We start from the raw sequence: 26863 nt of genomic DNA, 5'->3' as shown, positions 1-26863 counted from the left end.
TTTGTTTTATCTATTGTTTTGGTTTATATTATTTTACTGAAATAAATTGTTATAAATACTGAAGACTTAATCGAATAGGAAGTATGAAGACTTGTTTGTAACAAAACCCACTAGTGCAGTTTATCAATCTTATTTTGATTTGAATATGTTTTTTTACATTACCTTTGTTATAATCGTTTATATATTTAGTGCAATTTTCTTTTTTGATTTATGGCTTTGTCTCATGTTTTTATGCTATTTCAGTTACCAAGAGGGCAAATGTTAACCATATAAACCCACCTCCTATAGTTGTTGCACCATAGTCTACGGGTATTTCACCGCTGTAGCACGATATTGTTGAGACTCTAATTTGTACAAAAGATTGGTTGTTTGGAATTAAAGGTATTTGTATTTTTACTTGCTGAAACGTTGAATATAATGTATAAATTTTTTTCATTAACTTTACATTATTTTTGTTGTTTTGTAGGTGATGAAGGGTTTATGTTTACAAGAACTTACCAATGATGTTATGTAATTAGATAGCAATGATACACAGGAATAGATGAATTTGCTTTTATTTTGTTATAAGTTTGTTCGAAGACTTGTGCTTATTGTTTTTAAGCATGAATTAAGTAAATTGATTATTATAATTTTATTATTGTTGTATTTGTTGTTTTTTAAGTATGCATTCTATAAACAAAAAAAATTTTGTTACTTTTGTCGTGTTAATTTGGTCATTGGTATAGATGCACAACGAAGGATGTAAAATGAGTTTATTTAAGTTGTCTAAATTTTATTTCAATGTTGTAAGAGTAAAATTATTAAAATTTCGGTATTGAAAAAATATTTTAAGTTTTTAAAATCACTTTATTTAAATTCCAGATTATTGCAGCAGCCCAATGACGTTAAAAAATAAACAAACTTCTTATTAAAGGTTGCAGCCGTTTGTTCCACCTCTTCTGTTGCAGAGGATTGCAGAAGTGGACCGCAGACTTCATGAATTTTTGCTTCGAAAAAACAAACAGTACCTAAGAATCGAGATACAAGGATAACGATGAAAAAATGGGAATTTTAAAATTAAATCCGTAGAAGTTAATTTATCATCCGAGATATTTGGATTCAACAAGGCTTATATTCGGATCAAAAGTCTGTTAATAATAAAGAAATGTATGCATTGACTAATTGTATATTCAGCTTAAAGGTTTGGACGATTTTAAATTTAATATTATTTTATTAGTGGTATTTGTATTAACGGTTTGAACGTCTTAAAAAAATAATAATATTATAGTGAATTTATTTGTAGAAATAGTGAGATTTATTTTATAAGAGTACAGATAAAGCAATACGATGACTTAAATAAAAACTGATCCTGAATGTCTCAAATATTTACTAAACTTGAAAAGAACACACATGTTAATGTTAATCAGGTGTCGAGCTTAATTTTAAAACTACCCCGTTCCCGAGTTCAACTTAATGAGAGAAATGAAAGGAAATTGGTGGAAATAAGAAGAAAATAAAAGAAATTGATGTTCCCGAGTTTCATTAAAAGAGGGAAGTGGAAGGAAGTGGAGGGAAATGGGATGATCACTTTCCCTCCTAACTTTCCTTCCGATTTGGGAGGTTTTGGAAAGAAAGAACAAAATGATTCATTTTCCTTCCACTTCTCTCCAACTCGGGAACACAACAAAAAATTTGTTTTCCTTTCTTTTCTCTCGTGACTTTCTTTTCTCTTCTCTTCTTTTCTTTTGTTAAAGTTCAGAAATGGCCTTTTGGCAAATATCATAATTTTAGTTTTAAGTTTTTGATTTGTATCAATTTCGTCCATGTAGTTTCCACCATTTGCAATGTTAAGCCTCCATTATCGTCTAACTAACCCTCACTTAGGTGCTGATTGTTTTTAAAAAAAAACCTCTTCAGATCTTTTTTTGTTGCGCGGTGCAGCACACACGCAACACTTGCTCACTCGCAGCAGTTTCATTTTTGTGAGGCTTCAGACTACAAAACCTATGCGCGTTTTCTGCGCGACACAACACTTAACTTGCCTCTTCAAACATCTTCAACTTTCATTTTTTCCAAGTGATTTTTTTAGAAATTTGGTATAACTTATTTTTTTTTAAACTTTGATTTTTTTTAACTTGTTTTCTTTTTTATTTTTATTTTTTTATTATTTTTTTTAACTTTGATTTACGGGTTTGATACAATTTCGTTTTATAGTTTCCATAATTTTTTATAACTTACTTTTTAAAAAAAAACTTTGAATTTTTTAATTTTTTTTATCGTTTCTGTTAATAATATTTTTAGTTTCGGTTGCATCTTTTTTAACATGTATAATTCTTTTACGAACTTTGTAGACATTGTTTGCAATATCTTTTTAATTTTTTATTATTTTCTTTTTTATGTTTATTAAATTGAGTTTTTTTTTTCTAGAATAAAACCGATAGTTTCTTTTACATTTTTTAGTATTTTTTTATAAATTTTATATTTTTATTTTTTACATGTTCTTTTTAATACTGTTTCATTGTTTTCAGACTAGAATTATTAAAATTTCGGTGTTGAGAACTATTTTCAGTTTATAAATTTATTTATTTAAATTTCAGTTTTATTAGTAACAGTCTGCAGATATTAAAAAATAAACATACTTTTTATTACAGGTTGCAGTCGTTTGGTCCACCTCTTCTGCTGCAGAGGGTTGCAGAGGTGGTCCGCAGACTTCATGAATTTTCGCTTCGAAAAAACAAACAGCACTTTAGACTTTTCTTTATTACCATTTTGCCCCTTTTGTCTTTTCATTATTTGTCCTTTACCCTTATATATATATATATATATATATATATATATATATATATATATATATATATATATATATATATATATATATATAGTCTTAAGTTATTATATTCTAACTAATTATTGTGTGAATGTAGGAATGATTGCGAACCAATCATTTTACTTATTTTAAAAAAGTGATTAATACGTATTATTAAATTAAAAATAATTGAAAAATACCATCTAGTTTCATTCTAAGAGTATTTTAATCAATTAACATAGATCTAAAAAAGGACATTTTCATATTTTAAGGAATAATTAATTTTCTAAACTTTAAAAATCTTATTTTTTGGATAATAAATATATTAATTCGGACATTCTAAAAGAATGTGTTTATCATTATCTTGAAAAACACATTAAATTCTGACAAAATACTATAAACATATATTATCAAGATTAATATTTTTTAATGAATACAAATTTTATATGAAAAGAATTTTAATATTCTAAAATCAATAATTACATTCATTCTTAACAAATACAACTATCAACATACATAAATGACATTCATTCTGAAAGAATACAAGTAATAATGGAATAATTACATTTATTCTTCAAGAATACAACCGAGAATGGTTAAAAATCAAATAAAAACATTGAAATCTAAGTTAAACACTAATACATTCTGATAGAAATATTGTCGCTAATCCATTCCGACAGAAAAACATGCTAATCCATTCTGAACGAATATTGTTGCATTACTTTTCATTCTTTACCAAGCTTCAAATCAGTCTCTACCGCATACACGTATGTAAAAGACATAAATGCCCTTTTAATTCTCATCACCTACCATTCTGCTAACCTTTGCATGCTCTCAGAATTCAGTTTCTTGACTGCAATTACACTATTTTTTGAACTTGACTTGTCTTCAATCCAGCCTTTATAGACTTTTCCAAAACCACCTTCACCTAAAACTGTGTCACTTCTAAAATTTCTAGTGTCAGTTTTGAGTTCAGCAAAGCTGAATACTCTGAGATTGGGATGGGGCAAGATCTTGCCGCCTGGCTGTTGGTCATCACCACCACCACTTGCCGCCGAGAACTGGCTTTTTCCGGAGACATTGCTGCTTATTCCTGATGATGATGAATTTGTAGTAGTGCTGGTGATGGTGGTCTATGAAATGGCCGCTGTTATATAGAAATCAAGAAAAAAGTGAGATTATATGATCGAAAATTCAAATGTTTTATACAAACTGGAGTTGATTTTAATCAACACAAAACTCAAAGATAAAGAAAACAAAACTTGATGTGGGTTTTTTCTGCTACCAAAAAAAACAAAACAAAGAGAGAGACAGATGAAATCTTACTTGATTTGAGTACAAACTACAAAGAGTCATGAATATAAACAAATATTGAAATGAAAACATAACTTTAAGTGTTTTTGAAGTAAGTTATTATGCAAAATTAAAAAGAATGAGATGAAATAAATTTAGATTTGGAAATAAATGCCAACAGAAAAAAACAAATAAACATAATTTAAAGGGAAAACAAATGAGCTTTATGTGTTCTTGAAGTGAGATTTTATAGTTAATAAACAATATAGAACATAAACACAAGACCCATAAACATAAAAACAAAATCTATAAGGAAAAAAAAGTGAGATTACATTTAAATCTATCTGATTACATATAAATCCCAAATGTGAGATTACATAATCTATCGAAAAAGAACAAAACCCAGATATATTATTACGTAATCTATGCAAAACTATAAGAAAAGTTCCATCTTTATACCTGAACTGAGATTACCAGTGGTGTCCGTCGTTTGATTAGTGGAAGAAGAAGAAGAAAAGCAAGCACGCATGATAATAATTAAACTCCTTCGACTACTTCCTCCTTTCAATAGAACAGAATCAAGTGGACATCTTTGAATCCTTTTCTTTTTATTCAAATGTAATTATTAATAAAAAAGACCTTAATGTTACCTGATGAACAAGTCGGTCGTCACTACCCTGCTGCACTGGAGTGGAAGACCGGTGGTGTGCCACTGCTTGCTACCGCCAGTGAGTAAACATCGATGTTCACGAGATCGCTGACAAGGTTAACAAAAGTGGAATTGGGTGTAAGTCTCTGTATGCGACGATGCCAATGAAGATTAAAGAACCAAAGAATGATTTTGAATTTCCGATTATGGGAGTGTCGGCTGGAGACCTAGAGCCTAGAGGTGAGATGAACGGTAGTGGCTGATGGTATTATGTGTCGATAGTGGCTCGGTGGTGTTGGTCGGCGAAGGGGCAAGCTCCAGCCCTCTTATCTTCTTCAATCATCGGTGGGTAGGGTTAACAAAGATGAGCGATGGGCAATGTAAAATTGATTTTCCATTTAAAGAGGTTATTAATTCATTTAATAATTACCATATATAATTATAGCTAACATTACCAAATTACTTTTTTGGAACGACTGACCCACAATCATTCTTATATCTCCACAATATTTAGTTAGAATACTTGAACATCTATATATATATATATATATATATATATATATATATATATATATATATATATATATATATATATATATATATATTTCATATTTGTCGCTTTAACCCTCCGGCGTACCGGCGCGACAAACCTGTTATAATCATAAATGATTATATAGCGCCACCCGTTCCTTTCTCCTCCGCCACCATCCCCACCACCACAACCGCCACCGCCACCACCACTACCACCACCTCTGACACCAGCTGACTCCACCACTGTTACATCCGTTACTTATACCATCGTCACCTCTGTCACCATCACCTCTTCTGCCACCAACTGTCATAATCATTTATGATTACTCAGTCTGTGAACAAAGATATATGTATAATTATTTATGATTAGGCATATACGTATAAACATGCATAATCATATATGATTATACTTCTCTGCCATATAATTATTTATGATTAGGCATACCTAGTTGTTGCCGGTACGTTGGAACGTTAGAGCGGAAAATGAGAAATATGTGGCTGAGGTTGAATCTCAAGATCTCTATTTTTTTTAATCTCAAGTGAACCGTCCCATATATATATATATATATATATATATATATATATATATATATATATATATATATATATATATATATATATATATATATAAAGTCAAGATCAAATAAGAAGGAAAATTTTGGTAGGAAGGTAAGAAGTTTTTTTTCTACATATTTTTTTCGCGAACAAACAAAATGAATCATTAGATGATTCATTTGTAAGATGATTCACAAGAAAAAATTCTCAAAAAAACATCTCGATGATTCATTTATACAATGATTTTGTTGTTATTCATTAAAATTGTCATAAAAGTGAATTTTTTCTTAATTTACTTAAAAGTGAATCATAAAGATGTTTTTTTGGGAATTTTTTCTTGTGAATCATCTTACAAATGAATCATCTAGTGATTCATTTATTTTGTTCGTCAAAAAAATATATAGAAAAAAAACTTTTTACCTTCCTACCAAAAATTTCCTTCTTACCGGATCTATATCCTATATATACAGTATTGTAAAACTCGCAAAGTTGGCCGATTACTCGTCCGGCTACTCCCTACTCGGCCCCTTACTGAGGCGAGTTATAAAATCTGAGTATTCATCGATCGACCTGTTACTGAAGTGAGCAGTGTTGTAAAACTCGGCCAACTCGGTGATTAATATGTATAATATAAATAATACTTTATTATTTAACACACACATGTGATTATACTACATATATATATATATATATATATATATATATATATATATATATATATATATATATATGTTAAAGTTTAGTAATTATTCACGAAGTGAGACCTTTGTGTGTTTTTCAGTTTTTGTGTATTCACATGTATCCAATTTTGTTATATATTTCAATAAACTTATGATTTAGACATATATATTTTCCCTAAATATATTTATACAATAAATATCGAATCCAAGTACTCCCTGAGTACTCACAAATACTCCCGAGTACTCGCTCTTCGGTAACCAGTCGAACAGGTACCGAGTAGCGAGTTCTACAACCATGTGTATATACACACACACACACACACACATTCTGATATCGTGTCCACCGCCTACTTCCCACCGGCTTTATTCTGACAGACAATCACAAATTCCGGCGAACCCCCACAAATTATGCAAATAGAAACGTATTTATCATATATCCAACCACATATATACCACACACGACATATATACCACACAGATTTAAATTCACACCTGCATACTAATTCCAATTCCAATACATACAAAGTGATTCTAATCTGAATCACCTACATACATTGATTCCAATCAAACACAAACAAAAACTAGTTAATATCTCTCTCTCACACACAAAAATTCTAAACATATGAATACTAGTTACTAGTTATTACTAATTACTAATTACTGAGTAACCATTGATTACTGATTAACCATTGCACCAAAAATAGTTTAAACAACCAAAATATAACTTAAATTACACAGTTTTCACCAAACACAACAAAATATTCATCACCAAAAAAGCAATCCATAATCCAAAGTACCTTAGTTTTTGGTATAAACCTACACCCCATCATCCCAATCCTGATGAGCCCTTATTAGTTTAGTTGGAACAAAATTTTCATTTAGGATATAGAAATAAATCAAATAATCAGAACCCATTATCTTGACTATCTTTCCAGCGCACCACCCACCCCGATGGTGCATATTGACAATATCCCTATAGAGTATGAATGCACCAAAACGTCTAAACAAAATGGGCAAAGTTGGTCGATTTTGACAAATTCAATCAATGGGTGGAAGCATATGTCACTTGTAAGGGTTTTCTACTTGACGATGTACTCTGTATTCCTCAAATGATAAAATGAAGTTTTCTAAGGTTGAAGGGAGTAGTAGCACCCTTAGCACACTGTCACATCATTTTTTTATGCTGGCATGTCATTTTTTTGGCTGTCATCTCGCTAACATAATTTCCTTAGCATTTCATAAGGAGTGATATCACGCCTAACACATTAGATTTATTTTTGATTTTTTTCAATCTTAAATAGATTATATTTTTATAAAACACAAACAATTCAATATCAATAAAAATACTAGTTATAGTTTATAGACAAATTTACCTTGTTTTAACAAGGATTAATAGAATGGTCAAATAAATTTTAAATAGGTAACGACTTGCTTAAAATTTTACAAATATCTTGATTTTGTAACAACTTAACATATAGTTTTCTACTCTATCAACACATCAAAAATGTCAACGTAAAGAAACATTTATGTTAATAATAAATGGACACTTTTATATACATCTACAAATAATTTATAAAAATAAATATTATTATAAAAAAATTACCACTACTATCTAGAAACAAAAATCAAAAACCACTCACATTACACCAAATTTATAAAACAACCATCGAACTTCCTCATCTTTCTTGAAAGAGCTTTTTTGATCTCCTTTTCCGTTTCCTTTTTTTCATTAATTACATCCTACATCTACCAATTTCCTATTATCATTTCTTAAGTTTGTGAAAGAAGGTTATTCCCACAAAACCACTCCTTCGGTTGTGTGAAACTGGAAGTAGAAGCGAGATCTTTGACATTATTCTTGAAAAAGAGACTTGCTTGAGATGGAGACGCCTTTGATGGGAGAAAGGAAGGTTCTACAAAGCGATTGTAGAGGGGGATTATTGCATCCACAGGCTAACAACCAAAAAATATATTTCTCTCTTCTCGTTATGGTGTTGGCGAGCCATGGAGGGCGACCCCTTTGGCGCAATCCAGGGGGTATCCAGCGCCCTTGGCGACCTCCATAGCGAGGCCCACTCCCTAAAGCCTAAATAATATGATCCCTTAAAACCGGTTTATCGAATCTAACTTCAACCCTCTTGCTTTTTTCAAACGTCATTGTTTCCGTTGTGTGAGATTTCTGACCACGACTTCAAAATTTTCGATCACCGCTTCGACTAGGCTGGTTTGTTTTCTGACCACAATCTCCGACTATGGAGGGTAGTGTCATTGCTCGAAAACAGAAAGACATAAGGGTTTGATTGTAACATCCTAATCTTCAGGTATGAATTTTAAGCTTTATATATTTATATTTAAGGGCAACTCGATGAGTTGGAAGGCTCCAACTCGTCATGTAGAGTTTTAGTGGTCGCGCATCTTTTAGGGTCTACTCGACGAGTTGAAGGCTGAACATGAAAACCCTAATTTTTAGGGTTTGCATCCTATTAAAAGGCCTTAACTCTCATTGTTAGCCTCCCTTATCGCCCCCTTTGTCCAGAGAAACCCTAGTTCGTGTTTCATCTCTCATTTTGTGTGTGTAAGCTTGGAGTGTGATTTTTGGTGCTCTTTTGGAAGGAACTTGAAGCTTGAAGAGTGTTGATTGAGAGGAAGACTGTAGATTCGGTATCTACACTGTTGGGGCAACCATTTTGAGGTATAAAGTTGGTACCTTGGCCTTTTATTGCTTAGATCTTCTCCTATGGAAGTATATCGTCAATTTTAGCTTATTTTGGAGTCATTCTTGGATTTGAGCATGTCATGAAACTATGACTTCAAATCTGGACGTCTCATGGCCTCCTTAGACTTAAAGTTGCCAATTTTATCAAGTATTGGCCCTCTTTCATGCCCTAAGTTCCTTAATAAAGCTTTGATGAAGTGTTTTAGCCCTTTGATGCCATGCATGGACGTAAAGTTAGCAACTTTATGTGGTATCTCAACCCTAGGGGACCAGATCTATAGTTTGGGGCATTAGAATCACTTAAAAGTGGCTTAATGAGTTAAGACAAGAAAAAATTAACGAGTTGCCTTGCCAAATCGATGAGTTGGCTCGGGGTTTCTCCGATCTTCTGGACACTGTACTAACTCGACGAGTTGTTGTGATAACTCGGCGAGTTGACTAGGGTTTTCCCGGTTTTCTAAGTTCTGAAGGAACTCGACGAGTCAGGAAGATGCACTCGACGAGTTGGGTCAACATGGACTGTTGACCTTGACTGTTGACTCTGACTTTGAACATGGTTGACCAAGTTTAACTTAAAGGGTATTTTTTTTGGTATTCGGGATTTTTAATGAAGATAGTCATCTGATGGTTGTAGGCAGTTGAGTTCGGAACTGTAAGTTGGGATTTGATATTACTACTTCCGCACTAGTTGTGAGGTGAGTTCTCCTCACTATACTGACAGGGTGGAAGGCACCAATGCCAACCCTTTGGATTGTATCATGTTTTATCGTATGATACTATATGTAGTGATCGGGTAGATCTGTGTCCTAGTATGTAGGATGATGCTATGATTGATGATCTGTTAGACCTATATGATAATTGTATGTGCTAGCTAGCGTTTGATATTATGTGATGGAGGGTGGGTTGTGGCGGTCCTGCTTTGTGCTCAAGGCCAACAGACCCAGGGCGGCCTGGATAGACTGAAGGCCCAAAGGGGCGTACTAGTCAGGCCGAAGGCCCGGATAATGGTCCAGACAGGCCGAAGGCCCGGTGAGGCGGTGCAGACAAGCTGAAGGGCCGGTGAGGCGGTCCAGACATGCTGCAGGTTCTGAGAGTGGGCTAGATAGGCTGTAGGCCCGGTGAGGCGGTCCAGTTATGCTGAAGACTTCGTATGCATATTGTTTGTTTATGACATTGTTCTGGTTGTATGGTGTTGGTATTTTGGGGGAACTCACTAAGCTTTGGGCTTACAGTTTTGGATTATGTTTCAGGTACTTTGGATGATCGCAGGAAGGCAAAGGCTTGATCGTACACCTCCTCACATTTTGTGTTATGATTTCTGGGATTTCTCTGATGTTAAACTATTTTGAAAAAAATTTGTAAACAATGAATGGTTTTGGGGATATTTAAAAAGTTTAAATTTTTCATGAATTTTACGGATGTTACACGTTGGTATCAGAGCCTTGGTCTGAGTGAATTGGAGTAACACTCGTGTGAATCCAGTCTCAAACTAAGGAAAAGATTTTCAAAATACTAAAGGAGGATGCGATGTGTACGATCAGTCGGAGCCAGTAAGTAGACCCAAAAATACAATGTTATTATTTGATATTGTGATACTTTAGAACAATATGCTAGTGACCGGCTAGGGATCTTCAGGAATTGGATGATAGAATTGCCTGATCATTGATGCCTTATCTTGTGTTGAGTTCCTCATTGATTGTTGCGTGACTCTTTTGGGTGTGAATTAGTTATTGAATGAATGCGTTAAGTCACATACTGCATGGGTTAAATGGTATTAGGTTAGAGGGTTTGGTCCTGCTGTGCAGCTCTCGTCTGAGTCCAACCGTTATAGGATTAAATATTTTAGCCTAGGGTTGTTTAATTCATGTGGTATGTGATAGTGTTCATGAAATGACTATCTGGCACCAATAGAGGGTCGTATGGCAGTTGGTGGTAGGATGATTTGTGCAGGGTCAGCCGGCCAGTCGGGAGATATTTAGCCTTTCCTCTAGGGAGTGAGGATTGAGTGTATAGTTATGCTTGCGAGTAATGTTAGGGCGATGTGATGATCCATGAGACAAATATGGGTAGTGTGGAAGGTAGTATGGGCCCGTACTACTAAAAGCACAGGACCCGTATGCGTAACAAGGGAGTCACAACCCCTGGGGATTCATTGGGAGTTGGTTCCCCATTATTATGCAAATTATCTGATATCTCTCTGGTGTATTTCCAGTATGGTGGTTACGAGGCGATTTGAGACCGGAAGCGGGTCGGGATCAGGAGTTGGTAGTCAGGGTGCGCCAACATTGTCAGGGACCGTTAGTCAGATGAGATAAGATGAGTTGGATGTCAGGATTCGGGAGATCCTGCACGAGGAGGTTGTTGCACTTTTCCGGGCTGAGTTACTAGAGATGTTTGGGTCTATTAAGACCATTATGGTTGAGTAATTTGATGAGCGTTATGCAACCATTGTTGAGACGGCTGCCACTGCAGCCTCTGCAGCCGTGGCGGCTGCAGGTGGTGGGGCAGGTCGGGCCCTTCAGTATCGCGACTTTGATAACACGAAGCTCCCTACTTTCGATGGATTCCAGGACCCGATCATAGCTATGAGGTGGCTATCTAATGTTGAGGGATGATTTTTCACGTGCTCATGCTCTGCTGACCAGGAGGTCGGGCGTGCTCTGAACCTGCTAAGGTCCGGAGCCAAGGATTGGTGGAGACTTATTACGGGATCATATTCTGATGAGTAAAGAGTTGCGGTATCATGGCATCAGTTCAGGGAGATGTTTCACACTCGATACATTCCACGGGTTGAGCGAGAGAGGTTGGATCAGGAGTTTTTGGATTTGAGACAGGGATTGGAGTTGGTTACGAAGATCACCCGAATGTTTACCGAGAGGGCGATGTTTTGCCCTGAGTTTGCTTTAGAGTAGGATCAGATGACCCGTTATCTGAGCATGCTCAAGATAGGCATCAGACAGTTCGTCTCTACTCAGAGGTGTGACACTTTGTTGGAGTTATAGGAGTCCGCTAGAAGGCATGAGCTTGAGATCGAACTTCAGTTAAGGGAGCGGAAGCATGCCCCTGGACAATCGCAGCCGGCGCCGAAGCGGTTCAAGGCCGCTGATTCTAGGTATGGAGGTCAGCGTGGCCGCACTTGTTGGAAGTGTGGGAAGGTTCATGCCGAAGCTTGTCGATCCAGTGGTGTGTGCCATAAATGTGGCAGGGAGGGGTACTTTGCGAGGGATTGCCGCAAATTAGCCCTGGTTCAGGATATGAGGATTTGTTACCATTGTGATCAGATTGGTCATGTGAAGACCAAATGTTTGTTGCTTTCCGCTAAGCCGGCGCAGGCCCCCGCGCCAGCTACATTGAGGATCACTGACGGGGCTCAGGGCAGGACGGAGCCCCCGAGGGCTCGAGGTCGCGCCTTCTAGCTTACAGCCGAGGAGGCCAGAACAACACCTGATGTTGTGACTGGTATGTCTTTATCTCTTATCTTATTTATGATTGTATTGTGCTCATATGTTTTTACCTATGCTAGGTATGTTCTTAGTGAACTCCTTGCCTGCCCTTGTATTGTTTGACTCGGGAGCGAGTCGATCTTTTGTCTCTTGATCGTTTAGTAAGGAGTTTAATTTTCCCTTAGGAGTGTTAGAGTGTCCGTTGTGAGTTTCCATCGCCAACGAACACGGGGTTTCTGCTTCATCAGTCTATGGGGGTTGCATTCTAGAGATATTTGGGGTGTCTTTTTCGATTGATGTCACACCCCCAAACCGGAACGGCGGAAACGTTCGGGGGCGGAGGACGTCATGTACAGTATCACAAGAATGCATAATAGTAAACAAGCAACAATATCATCCATTGCATTAATATTATAATTTTAATACAAGTGTGTGCCTTATAGTTTATAAGACACCAAAAATATGAATCAAAATAAGAGATGAGTCTTGAATGTGCTCCATCTTCTCAAAACCTGGTCATCGGTACCTGTCTACTGGCGACCTGAGAATACAAGTTATTTTGAAAGCGTAGATCAGCATTAAAGCTGGTGAGTTCATAAGTATTTTAGTGTCATTGTTTGTATAAGTTTGAAGAAAGTATGTGTAAATGTTTGTAAGTGTTTGATGTAAATGTTTGTAAACTTCCTAGAAAATCCTATATTTTCTACTAAAGTAGTTTTCTACCAAGACTCAACTGTTCTCTATGTTTGTTCTTTTGTAAAAGTGTGTGTGTTTTCCCAAAGTATGACTATCATTACCAAAATATAGTTTTTCATTACCGTTTATATGAGAAGATCACAATGTGAATGAAATGGGAAAATAAAGATGTACTGTAGTTTTATCTAGGTAACTACCAATGTATTAACTACCTTAAACTTGTTAGTTTAATTAAGGTAAAATGTGATATGATTGTAACCATACTTGATTGACTAGTATAACACGACGTTCGACACGTCGAAATGATATGACATTCGTCACCCGTAGACCTGCAGGTCCCACTGTAGCTAGCAGCAAGGTGTAGGAGGGTCAGTCCCGTATAGATCTATAAACAAATTCACGCTCTCCCTCCAGGAGACTCTGGGTACAAAACGTGACACAACTGTATATTGCCGAGCCATGAAGTAGTATCTCACATTAATATTATAGTATTCTTGTATTTTTATAGTATGTACTAGTGTAGTGTATGTTCTCCCTGTCTGGTATGTACTATGTTCTCTAGTGTATAGTGTATAGTATGTATTGTTTCTCGTTATAGTATGTACCGTTTCTCTTTATAGTGAGTATTGTCTCTCGTTATAGTATGCTCTATCTGTTTCTCTTTATAGTGAGTATTGTATCTCGTTATAATATGCTCAATATGTTTCTCTTTATAGTGAGTATTGTCTCTCATTATAGTATGCTCTATTTCTCTTTATAGTGAGTATTATCTCTCATTATAGTATGTTTGTACTGAATCATGTTTGAACTGACTCTTTGTATGTTTCATTGTTCTAGTAATAGTATTAGTGACTTTCTAAACTATACCTATTATAGTTTACTAGTAATGTTGTTTGTATAAATGAACATGTTTGTACACCTTTGCTACCCAAAGGTATTGAACTGAAGGAAGAACTTTTATATCTATATATATACACATGATATATAACTAAGATTCAAACGACCTTCGGACAAACAACCGATACCCTAAGTCCACAACCAAACAAGGAACAGGAAGTAAGGCGAGTTATCAGTCCTAAGTCCTTTCAATCCTACTTATATAACTATATCTATATAGATATGCTTTTGACAAAATATAAGTTTAAAAGTTTGATAAAGAGTTTTTCATATAAAGGAGTTTGTAAAACGATTTGAAGCAATTTGTTTGAAAACACAATTTGAAGTATAAGAAATCCAATTGTTTGATAGTTATTAATCACATGTGATTGATATAATAACTATTATGTTTGTACTTGTATTCCCCCCATAAAAGCATTTAAAATCATTTAAAAGGTAAATTAAGAGGTATGAACTCACCTGTAGTGAGTTATACGAATGTAATATCAGTTGTAGGATGCTAAGTGTCAAGTGAAGACTTGAGCACAACGGATCCTAATAAGCATATAATGACACACATATATGTATATAATTAGTGTTTAAAAAACTAATCATGTAAGGAAAGCACCTTAGGACTTAGGAAACACTTAGATTGAAGTGTTATAAGTACAAAGGGTTACATAAAATGGGCTTACGGCCGCACAATGGGGTTTACGACCATTGTGTTTACGGTCTAAGGAAGTATACGGCCCTAGAGTATACGGTCAAGTGGGTATACGGCCAGGTGTGTACGGCCATGGAGTTTACAGCCGTACACTCCTTGAAGAAGTTGTCAAAAAGTGTAGTCCAAGGCTCTATCTTGCATCCTCTAAGTGTTCTTGATTTTGTGAAGGAGTATAACATGATTTTGAGGCCAAAACATGCACCCAACAAGGGTTTACGGCCAAGGGAGATGCACATGGCCGTAAACTCTTGAAGTTCATGCATTAGATGATGATTCAAGACTAGGAATCAAGAGTTTAACAAGCCTAACTAGGAGATAAAAGATATACTCACGTTTTTGAAGCTTAGGAGGGGGTTCACGGTCCAAGAACTAGTAGGTGTTCTTGGTGAAAATGAAGAACACTTGAAGATCTAACCAAAAGAAGAATTTCATGGATGAAATCATGAATCTTCACTAGATATAGAAGGATATCAACTTGAAAATGGAAAGATTACTTACAAGATTGAAGATCAAGATGAAAGTTCTTGATGATACTTGAGAGAAAAGATCGAGTTCTTGAGGTGGAAGTGTGAGAAATGAATAAAGTGAAGGAATATCACACATAAAGCCATGAGTTTACGGCCACCATGAGTTTACGACCACCATGAGTTTACGGTCGTAAACTCCTCTTGATGGAGCTTTTGGCCATTTTGGAAAAGTGGTGAACTTAGGGAACTCATTTCTAAACCCTAACTTTGAAGGTACTGGGCTTAGAATACTCAAATTAACTCTAAACAATGCTAAAAGATAGCAGAAACGAGTCTGACTTTGATTGAATTGAATGAATGTACAAGATAGAAAGTTCGGGTTGTCACATCATCCCCCCGTTAGAGAGAATTTCGTCCCGAAATTAGAGTTTAAACAATTAAGCTATTACAAATAACTAAACGAAAGATGAGGATATTTCAGTTTCAGCAGATCCTCGCGCTCCCAAGTGAATTCAGGTCCTTGCTTGGCATTCCAGCGAACCTTCACTATTGGGATATGGCTTTGCTTCATTTGCTTGAGCTCTCGGTCCATGATCTCTACAGGCTCTTCCATGAAGTTGAGGCTCTCGTTGATCTCGATCTCGTCGAGTGGGATTACAAGAGACTCGTCGGACAGACACTTTTTCAAGTTCGAGACGTGGAAAGTAGAATGTACGTTACTGAGTTCGCGAGGTAGTTTGAGTTTGTAAGCTACAGAGTCGATTCTAGCGAGAATCTCGAAAGGCCCTACGTATCTTGGATTTAGCTTTCCCCGCTTTCCGAAGCGTATCAAACCCTTCCAGGGTGAGACCTTCAATAGAACACGGTCGCCCACCTGGAATTCCAAGGGTTTCCTTCTCTTGTCTGCGTAGCTTTTCTGTCGGTCTCTAGAGGCTTTCAATCGTTCACGAATCTGAACAATCTTCTCTGTCGTTTCCTGAATGATCTTTGGACTCGTGAGAGTGCTGTCAGGAATTCGTCCTTTAGCTAACTGAGTGTCGCCCACCTCAGCCCAGCACAGAGGGGATCTGCACTTACAGCCATAGAGGGCTTCAAATGGAGCAGCCTTTATGCTCGTGTGATAACTATTGTTGTAGGAGAACTCAACAAGGGGTAAATGAGTATCCCATACCTTCCCAAAGTCTATCACGCAGGCTTGAAACATATCTTCCAAAGTTTGAATAGTCCTCTCACTTTGTCCGTCGGTTTGCGGATGGTAGGCTGTACTCATGTCCAACCTGGTTCCTAGGGAACCTTGTAGCGACTGCCAGAACCTCGAAGTGAATCTACTATCTCTATCAGAGATAATGGATATGGGAACACCATGCAGCCATACTATCTCCCTAATGTATGTTCTTGTTAGCTTCTCCATCTTGTCAGTCTCTTTGATAGGCAGGAAGTGTGCGGACTTTGTTAACCTGTATACGATCACCCATATGGTATCGAGACCACCCATAGTCTTGGGCAATTTGGTTATAAAGTCCATCGTGATCCGCTCCCACTTCTATTCAGGTATCTCCGGTTGCTGAAGTAAACCTGATGGTTTCTGGTATTCGACCTTAACCTTGGCACAAGTAAGGCATTTACTCACGAAGGTAGCAATCTCTGCTTTCATGTTAGGCCACCAGTATAACTTTGTAAGATCCAGATACATCTTATCTGAACCTGGGTGGATGGAATATCTAGTGTTGTGAGCTTCGGTCATGACCAAATCTCTGAAACCACCGTGTTTCGGTGTCCAGATCCGATCCATGAGATATAAGGCTCCGCCACCCTTAACTTCCAAGTTCTTATCCATCCCTCTCAGGGATTCACCCGCCACATTTTCAGGTTTCAAAGCTTCGAGCTGAGACTCCTTAATTTGTGTGGACAAGTGTGAATGGATAGTCATAGTCAATGATTTGACTCTACGACCAAAGTATTCTTTCCGACTTAGAGCGTCAGCTACTACGTTGGCCTTGTCGGGATGATAATGAATTTCGCATTGGTAATCACTGAGTAGCTTGACCCACCGTCGTTGTCTCATGTTGAGCTCCTTCTGGTCGAATATATGTTGTACGCTTTTGTGGTCTGTAAAGATAGTGCTTTTTGTACCATACAGGTAGTGTCTCCAGATCTTCAGAGCAAATACCACTGCTCCTAACTCAAGATCGAGTGTGGTGTAGTTGACCTCGTGTGTCTTCAGCTGTCTCAAGGCATAGGCGATGACCTTACCTCGTTGCATCAGAACACAACCGAGCCCTTGATTGGATGCATCGCAATAAACCACAAAGTCTTCTATCCCTTCGGGGAGGGACATTATCGGTGCGGTGGATAAGGCTCGGTTTAGCATTTGGAACGCTTTCTCTTGCTTCTCTTCCCAGTCAAAGGCCACGCCCTTCTGAGTCAATCTTGTAAGCGGTTTCGCAATCCTTGAGAAGTTCTGAATGAACCTGCGATAGTAGTCAGCGAGGCCTAGAAATTAAGGAATTTTCGTAGGCGTCTTCGGTGCTGACCAGTTCTCAATGGCTTTGATTTTGGAAGGATCCACGTGTATTCCCTCTTCGCTAACCACGTGCCCCAAGAATTCGACTCTTCGGATCCAAAATTCGCATTTCGAGAACTTCGCATAGAGCTTCTCTGATCGCAGCGTTTCCAAGACCTGACGCAGATGTTGACTATGCTCCTCCTTACTATGTGAGTAGATAAGTATGTCATCGATGAATACAATAACGAACTGATCAAAGTAAGGACGACACACCCTATTCATTAAGTCCATGAATATTGCGGGCGCATTGGTCAATCCGAACGACATCACTACAAACTCGTAGCGTCCATAACGAGTTCGGAAGGCTGTCTTCGGAACATCCTCCCCTAACACTCATAACTGGTGATACCCGAATCTCAGGTCTATCTTTGAAAAGAAGTTCGCCTCTTGAAGTTGGTCGAACAGATCGTCTATGCGAGGCAGAGGGTAACGATTTTTGACGGTCAGTTTGTTAAGTTCTCTATAGTCGATGCACATACGGAACGATCCATCTTTCTTCTTGACGAACAAGACCAGTGCTCCCCATGGTGAGAAGCTTGGCATAATGAATCGTTTGCTGAGAACTTCGTTAAGTTGACTAGATAGTTCCTGCATCTCGTCTGGTGCTAGACGATAGGGCAATTTGGCTACTGGGGTAACCCCGGGAACTAAGTCAATTCTGAACTCGACTTGACGTTGCGGGGGTAATCCTGGGAGTTATTCTGGAAAGATGTCGGGAAAATCGCGTACCACTTGGATGTTCTTTATGTCCTTCGTCTCATGGATCACATCGACAACATGAGCAAGGAATGCACGACATTCCTTTCGCAAGAATTTCTGGGCTTGTATGCTCGAGATGATGCGAAGGTTCGTGCCGGGTTTGTCGCCGTAGATAACTAGAGTTTCGCTAGATGGCAGATTAAGGCGAACAACCTTTTCGTAACACATGATGTCGGCATGATGAGAACTCAACCAATCCATGCCGATTATGACGTCGAAACTTTTGTTTGAGACCGGCATGAGGTCGATTGGAAATGAATGGCTATCTAATGTTAGTGTACAACCTATGTATATGCAGCTAGTGCTCTCTGTCTTTCCGTTAGGCATTTCTACGGTGAACGGTTCTTTAAGTGCATGAGATTTATGTTTAAGCAAGTGAGCAAATTTCTGGTTCACGAAACTCCTCTTCGCTCCACTATCAAACATAATGCATGCATATGAGTTATCGAGGAGAAACGTACCAGTGACCACTGTGGGGTCGGCAACTGCTTCCTCGTGGCCTATAGCCAAAACTCTTCCCACTCCGTCGGCGTTCCCTGCCTTCAGGCAGTTCCTCTTGTAGTGGCCCACCTCGCCACAACCGTAGAAAGCCTGGCCCACACCAGCGCCGGGGACTTGGGTAATTGGCTTTGCCGGAGCTTTGCAGAAACGGGCAGTGTGCTCCTTCCTGTTGCAGTTAGAGCACTGCATTTCCCGGGAGGGTCCATTGTGGTGGAAGCTGCATTTTTTGCACTTCGGCATGCTTCCCACGTACTGCTTTACCGACACAGCAGCCTTAGGTGCCATCGCAGCATGAACCGCTACGACATGCTATTTTTTGGCAGCTTTCTTCTTCTTGTCATCCCAGAATTTCTGCTTGTTGTCAGCGGCTTTGGAGGGTTATGAGATGGCTAGGGTTGTTGTTGATGACGGGGTTCGGACCCCATGGTCAATGAGCCTTTTTGCCAATCGCTTGGCACTATCGAAGGTAGTGGGGTTGGAAGCTAGGACATTCCCCTGAAATGGAGGCACCAGCCCGCAAATGTACCTCTCCACCTTCTTTGCTTCAGAAGGGACCATTCCCGGACATAGTGCTACCAGATCGCTGAATCTAGCAGTGTAGGAGACTATGTCGGAGCCCTTCATGGTTAGGCTCCAGAGCTCCTGCTCTAACTTCTGAACTTTGCCCCTCGGGCAGTATTCCTCGATCATGAGCTCCTTAAGAGCTTCCCAGCCGATAGCATTTGCCACTATTAGGGATAGTGACTTGACATGGATATTCCACCACGTCAGGGCTTGGTCCGCAAATGTGGAAGTGGAAAATTTTACCTTGCTCCCTTCCGGACAGGAGCAGATCTCAAAGATCGACTCAGTTTTCTTGAACCATTGCGAGAGGGCAATGATTCCGCCAGTTCCATTGAAGGCCCTTGGTTTGCAGCTGGTGAAGTCCTTGTACGAGCACTCCCTAGAGCGTACTGGAGCTTCAACTATAGTGGGAGGCACATTCGTCCCACTCCCGCTGGTACCGGTTGAGTTGAATTGTGCTAGGGCTGTCGTAACAGCCGCATTCACAGCAGCTTGAATAGCTGTTGGGTTGTATTGAGGAGGAGGAGGAGGTGGAGTTTGATTTAGAGTTCTTGGAGTAGCGCGCCTGTTTGATCTACGTGGAGGCATCTTAAAGCTAAAAAATCACAAAGATGAAGATATTGGTAAGAAATTAATAGAGAGTATGATGAGAGTGACTCATGGACTAACTCTCCATAGCCCAACAACACAATTGAAAGCATGATTGAATAGAGATCTAGTACTAGAAAGATGAAAGCATTTGGATAATTTCCATGAGATTAGATATCTGTCAATAACATTGGTATTACAGATGTAACAAGTTCGGGAAAAATGACCTAGGAATAGGTCTTACATCACCCCAAGATAAGAAAATTTTGACAGAATAAAGACCTATTGACCGAAAGTTCAAGGTCTTAAGATAAAATGAAATTACAGGAAAAAGTGCTAATTAGAGCATAGATAAGAAGGCTAATCCCTAGATAAGAATGAAATTTGAGCCGAGCAGTCCTTACTGGCGACGGGAACCCCTTGGGTGAACCCTTAAGTCAGCCAACTGACGCTCCATGTCAAGAAGGCGTCGCTCGTACACTCGCTGGCGCACACGATGTTCTATAACTTCAGCTCGAGTCACAGCTAGCTCTTTCAAAAGAGACTCATGGTCTCTCGCAGTTCTATCACGAGCATCCTCCAGACGACGAATACGGATATTATTGATCCTCGCATTGGCATCAAGTTCCGCAATTCGGTTGAGAGCTGTCCTACCCTGAATTTCGTTACGAGCAACCCTGCGGACCTAAATAGGCAGGATTCTGTCCGCTGAGCCTCCCTCGCTCACATTGTAGAAGCTTCGGCCTCCGTTGTATGGAATGGGTTGACCCTGTTCTTGACTCCATGTCTCCAAACTTTCCACCCACAGAGGCGTCGGGCCTTGAAAAGCCGGACGAGGGTTAGGATTTGGGTTTGGAGCTATCAGGGGTTGATTATTGACTTCTGGCTCAGAGTCAGAATCTTTCGGGAAGTTCTCTGTGAAGTCATCGTGTAATGGGGTCGCATGATTCTCTTCTGGCTCATCGTCGGGTCATCCATCATTGCCGTGGTTGGGGAAGTATGGGTGGCCGTGGGGATGGAATCCAGCCATGTTATCTACGCGAGAAATAGTGGTAAAAGAAATAATTAATAGACGTACTAATTAAGATAATTATAAGATGATCCTTACCAGTTACTCCAACATTTGCGTAGTGCATACCAGTCATATGTAACCAAAACAGGATAGACCTTCGAATAAGTGACCCTAACTCTAAATCCACAACCAAAGAAGGAACAGGAAGTAAAGCAAAGATCACAGATTCTAAGTCTATGACACCCTAGTCACATATAACCTTAGCGTATCCACTCAGCAACTATTGACATACTAATAAAGATCTTTTTAGTTTGCACATAAGTAGTTATAGTAACACAAAATACTCCTATAGTATTTTAAGTTTATGTTCTGTTCTAATGTTTTCATTGTAGTAGTATTGGTAAGTTTTTAGACTTGCTGCAACATCACAACCATTCCTAGGCACATGCTAATCACTTCTGGGAAAGATATAGTTGATCAGGCTATATTACTCCCAGATCTGATTATATGTCCCCAAGCCTACTTGTGCTGTCCAACAATCGTAATACTTTTGTTCTGTCCTAGTGACACTGGTTTTAGTATGAATGCAGGTACGTATACTTTGGTTAAATATTTTATTATTTAAAAGTATAAACTCTTGGTCAGAGTATTTAATCCCGTTGTGTTTATAGTTGTATATCTTTTTTGGGTTGATATACTCAATTCACTATAAACAATGCTCTTATACCAATCTGTCACACCCCCAAACCGGAATGACGGAAACGTTCGAGGGCGGAGGACGTCATGTACATTATCACAACAATGCATAATAGTAAACAAGCAACAACATCATCCATTGCATTAATAGTATAATTTTAATACAAGTGTGTGCTGTATAGTTTATAAGACACCAAAAATATGAATCAAAATAAGAGATGAGTCTTGAATGTGCTCCATCTTCTCAAAACCTGGTCATCGTGACCTGTCTACTGGCGACCTGAGAATACAAGTTATTTTGAAAGCATAGATCAGCATTAAAGCTGGTGAGTTCATAAGTATTTTAGTGTCATTGTTTGTATAAGTTTGAAGAAAGTACTTGTAAATGTTTGATGTAAAAGTTTGTAAGTGTTTGATGTAAATGTTTGTAAACTTCCTAGAAAATCCTATATTTTCTACTAAAGTAGTCTTCTACCAAGACTCAACTGTTCGCTATGTTTGTTCTTTTGTAAAAGTGTGTGTGTTTTCCCAAAGTATGACTATCATTACCAAAATATAGTTTTTCATTACCGTTTATGTGAGAAGATCACAATATGAATTAAATGGGAAAATAAAGATGTACTGTAGTTTTATCTAGGTAACTACCAATGTACTAACTACCTTAAACTTGTTAGTTTAATTAAGGTAAAATGTGATATGATTGTAACCATACTTGATTGACTAGTGTAAAACGACGTTCGAGACGTCGAAATGATATGAAATTCGTCACCCGTAGACCTGCAGGTCCCACTGTAGCTAGCAGCAAGGTGTAGGAGGGTCAGTCCCGTATAGATCTATAAACAAATTCACGCTCTCCCTCCAGGAGACTCTGGGTACAAAACGTGACACAACAGTATATTGCCGAGCCATGAAGTAGTATCTCACATTAGTATTATAGTATTCTTGTATTTTTATAGTATGTACTAGTGTAGTGTATGTTCTCCCTGTCTGGTATGTACTATGTTCTCTAGTGTATAGTGTATAGTATGTATTGTTTCTCGTTATAGTATGTACCGTTTCTCTTTATAGTGAGTATTGTCTCTCGTTATAGTATGCTCTATCTGTTTCTCTTTATAGTGAGTATTGTATCTCGTTATAATATGCTCAATCTATTTCTCTTTATAGTGAGTATTGTCTCTCATTATAGTATGCTCTATCTATTTCTCTTTATAGTGAGTATTATCTCTCATTATAGTATGTTTGTACTGAATCATGTTTGAACTGACTCTTTGTATGTTTCATTGTTCTAGTAATAGTATTAGTGACTTTCTAAACTATACCTATTATAGTTTACAAGTAATGTTGTTTGTATAAATGAACATGTTTGTACACCTTTGCTACCCAAAGGTATTGAACTGAAGGAAGAACTTTTATATCTATATACATACACATGATATATAACTAAGATTCAAACGACCTTCGGACAAACAACCGATACCCTAAGTCCACAACCAAACAAGGAACAGGAAGTAAGGCGAGTTATCAGTCCTAAGTCCTTTCAATCCTACTTATATAACTATATCTATATAGATATGCTTTTGACAAAATATAAGTTTAAAAATTTGATAAAGAGTTTTTCATATAAAGGAGTTTGTAAAACGATTTGAAGCAATTTGTTTGAAAACACAATTTGAAGTATAAGAAATCCAATTATTTGATAGTTATTAATCACATGTGATTGATATAATAAATATTATGTTTGTACTTGTATTCCCCCCATAAAAGCATTTAAAATCATTTAAAAGGTAAATTAAGAGGTATGAACTCACCTGTAGTGAGTTATACGAATGTAATATCAGTTGTAGGATGCTAAGTGTCAAGTGAAGACTTGAGCACAACGGATCCTAATAAGCATATAATGACACACATATATGTATATAATTAGTGTCTAAAAAACTAATCATGTAAGGAAAGCACCTTAGGACTTAGGAAACACTTAGATTGAAGTGTTATAAGTACAAAGGGTTACATAAAATGGGCTTACGGCCACACAATGGGGTTTACGACCATTGTGTTTACGGCCTAAGGAAGTATACGACCCTAGAGTATACGTTCAAGTGGGTATACGGCCAGGTGTGTACGGCCATGGAGTTTACGGCCGTACACTCCTTGAAGAAGTTGTCAAAAAGTGTAGTCCAAGGCTCTATCTTGAATCCTCTAAGTGTTCTTGATTTTGTGAAGGAGTATAACATGAGTTTGAGGCCAAAACATGCACCCAACAAGGGTTTACGGCCAAGGGAGATGCACATGGCCGTAAACTCTTGAAGTTCATGCATTAGATGATGATTCAAGACTAGGAATCAAGAGTTTAACAAGCCTAAATAGGAGATAGAATATATACTCACGTTTTTGAAGCTTAGGAGGGGGTTCACGGTCCAAGAACTAGTAGGTGTTCTTGGTGAAAATGAAGAACACTTGAAGATCTAACCAAAAGAAGAATTTCATGGATGAAATCATGAATCTTCACTAGATATAGAAGGCTATCAACTTGAAAATGGAAATATTACTTACAAGATTGAAGATCAAGATGAAAGTTCTTGATGATACTTGAGAGAAAAGATCGAGTTCTTGAGGTGGAAGTGTGAGAAATGAATAAAGTGAAGGAATATCACACATAAAGCCTTGAGTTTACGGCCACCATGAGTTTACGGCCGTAAACTCCTCTTGATGGAGCTTTTGGCAATTTTGGAAAAGTGGTGAACTTATGAAACTCATTTCTCAACCCTAACTTTGAAGGTACTAGGCTTAGAACACTCAAATTAACTCTAAACAATGCTAAAAGATAGCAGAAACGAGTCTGACTTTGATTGAATTGAATGACTGTACAAGATAGAAAGTTTGGGTTGTCACATCATCCCCCCGTTAGAGAGAATTTCGTCTCGAAATTAGAGTTTAAACAATTAAGATATTAGATAAAACTAAACGAAAAGATGAGGATATTTCAGTTTCAGCTGATCCTCGCGCTCCCAAGTGAATTCAGGTCCTCGCTTGACATTACAACGAACCTTCACTATCAGGATACGGCTTTGCTTCATTTGCTTGAGCTCTCGGTCCATGATCTCTACAGGCTTTTCCATGAAGTTGAGGCTCTCGTTGATCTCGATCTCGTCGAGTGGGATTACAAGAGACTCGTCGGACAGACACTTTTGGTATGTACTTGAACGGATTGCGAGCATGATCCTTTTGGGTTGCCTTCACCAAAGCAACTTGATAGGATGATTTGTGGAGAAAGAGATTAATTATGATTTATTAATATATTATATGAATAATATATTAAAAGAGAAATCATATTATTTAATTAATAATAGTCAAGAATTAATGAGAATTAATTTTGTGACTAAAAGACATTAATTAAATAAAGGGGACTAGAACTGTCAATTGTATGATAGTTGGATATTAGGCTAATGGATTCCATAGAGGATGGAGTGGACGAAATCTATGGGGAAACCCATTAGAATTCATCCAAGCACTCTAAAGGAGGAGTCCATGGCCTGCTTAGGGCCTAAGTAGTTAGATTAGGGTTTCCTAGTTCAAAACCCTAATAGCCTCACATATTTAAAGACCCCTAGGGCACCAAAAACGTGGTTAAGCCTTCATTAGGGTTCTTGAACGTATTTTGGTGCCTCCTTCTCTTCTCCTAAGTCATCCTCTTGCTCTTGGTGTTTGTGAGCCATTAGAGGTGTGACATTTGTTACACTAAGCTTTCAGAAGCCAATTACAAGAAGGAATAGATTGTTATTACTACATAACAATCAAAGGTAAGATCTAAACCCTATTCTTATGTTAATATTGATTATCACATGCTAGATCTAGGGTTTATGGCTTTGGATGATTATTGCATGTTCATTAGACAAACTAGATCCAAAGATTTGGGGTTTGCATGTACACCATAGGAATGATGTAGTGATCAAAACCCAACAATGGTATCAGAGCCTAGACTGTTTGTTTGATGTTTTTGACGCTTAATTGTTCATTGCTTGCTTGAAAATCGTTTTTGGGCTTTCTGTCTGATGAACTCGACGAGTTTCAATGTGAAACTCGACGAGTTGGATGAACTCGACCAGTTCCAAATGTGAACTCGACGAGTTTAGCTATCAGACAGAAATATTTTCGGGATTTTCGATTTTTCTGCCAGATTTTGTTGAGGATAATTACCAAAACTCGTTTTTCTTGCCAAAATCCGAATTTTTAAGTTTGGAAGGGTTATCCTCATCAAAATTGATGGATTTTGTTAAATATGGATAATATAGGATTATTATTAGTCAAATATTTGAACTAGTAAGTTTGAAAAGTTTCAATTTACACCCCTTAGGTTTATAGTTTACATTTGAACTCTAAAAGTTTTAGTTTTGAAATTTAAATAGTTAAATCCTAATATTGGAATTTAAATCTTTGATTAAAAGTTTAATTTTGAAATATTTAAATTCTAAACCCTAATGTTTTGAAATGTTTCGAAACTTTCCCTCAAGTTTTGGAATTTAAATTTTTTATTAAAAGTTTAATTTTTGAAAATTTAAATTCTAAAACCCTAGTTTTTGAAAAGTTCAAATTACACCCTTATGGTTTCATTAAGTTAATTAAAAGTATAATTAAAAGAGAGTTAATAAATCCATACTGATATGGTTCATATTTAATTAAATTAAAAGTGTAATTTATAAAATTAAACCACCTAGTATTTTAAAAGTGTAAAATACACCCTTATACTATATATAAAATTAAAAAG

The 26863-nt window shown here is 37.4% G+C and overlaps 1 long non-coding RNA gene across 1 annotated transcript; it reads right to left on the bottom strand.

Annotated features, from left to right (window-relative positions):
- Positions 1–3290: 3290 nt before the first annotated feature.
- On the bottom strand, positions 3291–5115 carry LOC145111412 (uncharacterized). Its single transcript, XR_013710257.1, has 3 exons — positions 4729–5115; positions 4538–4639; positions 3291–3932 (listed from the first exon to the last, which is right to left on the bottom strand). It is a non-coding gene; the product is annotated as an uncharacterized LOC145111412 (long non-coding RNA).
- Positions 5116–26863: the final 21748 nt, after the last annotated feature.

The sequence above is a fragment of the Lactuca virosa genome, chromosome 5 (assembly GCF_052849685.1).
Source record: "Lactuca virosa cultivar CGN04683 chromosome 5, Lactuca_virosa_CGN04683_v6, whole genome shotgun sequence".
Lineage (NCBI taxonomy): Eukaryota > Viridiplantae > Streptophyta > Magnoliopsida > Asterales > Asteraceae > Lactuca > Lactuca virosa.
The sequence above is the reverse complement of the archived record's forward strand: the minus strand, read 5'-3'. Positions and strand labels throughout refer to the sequence as shown.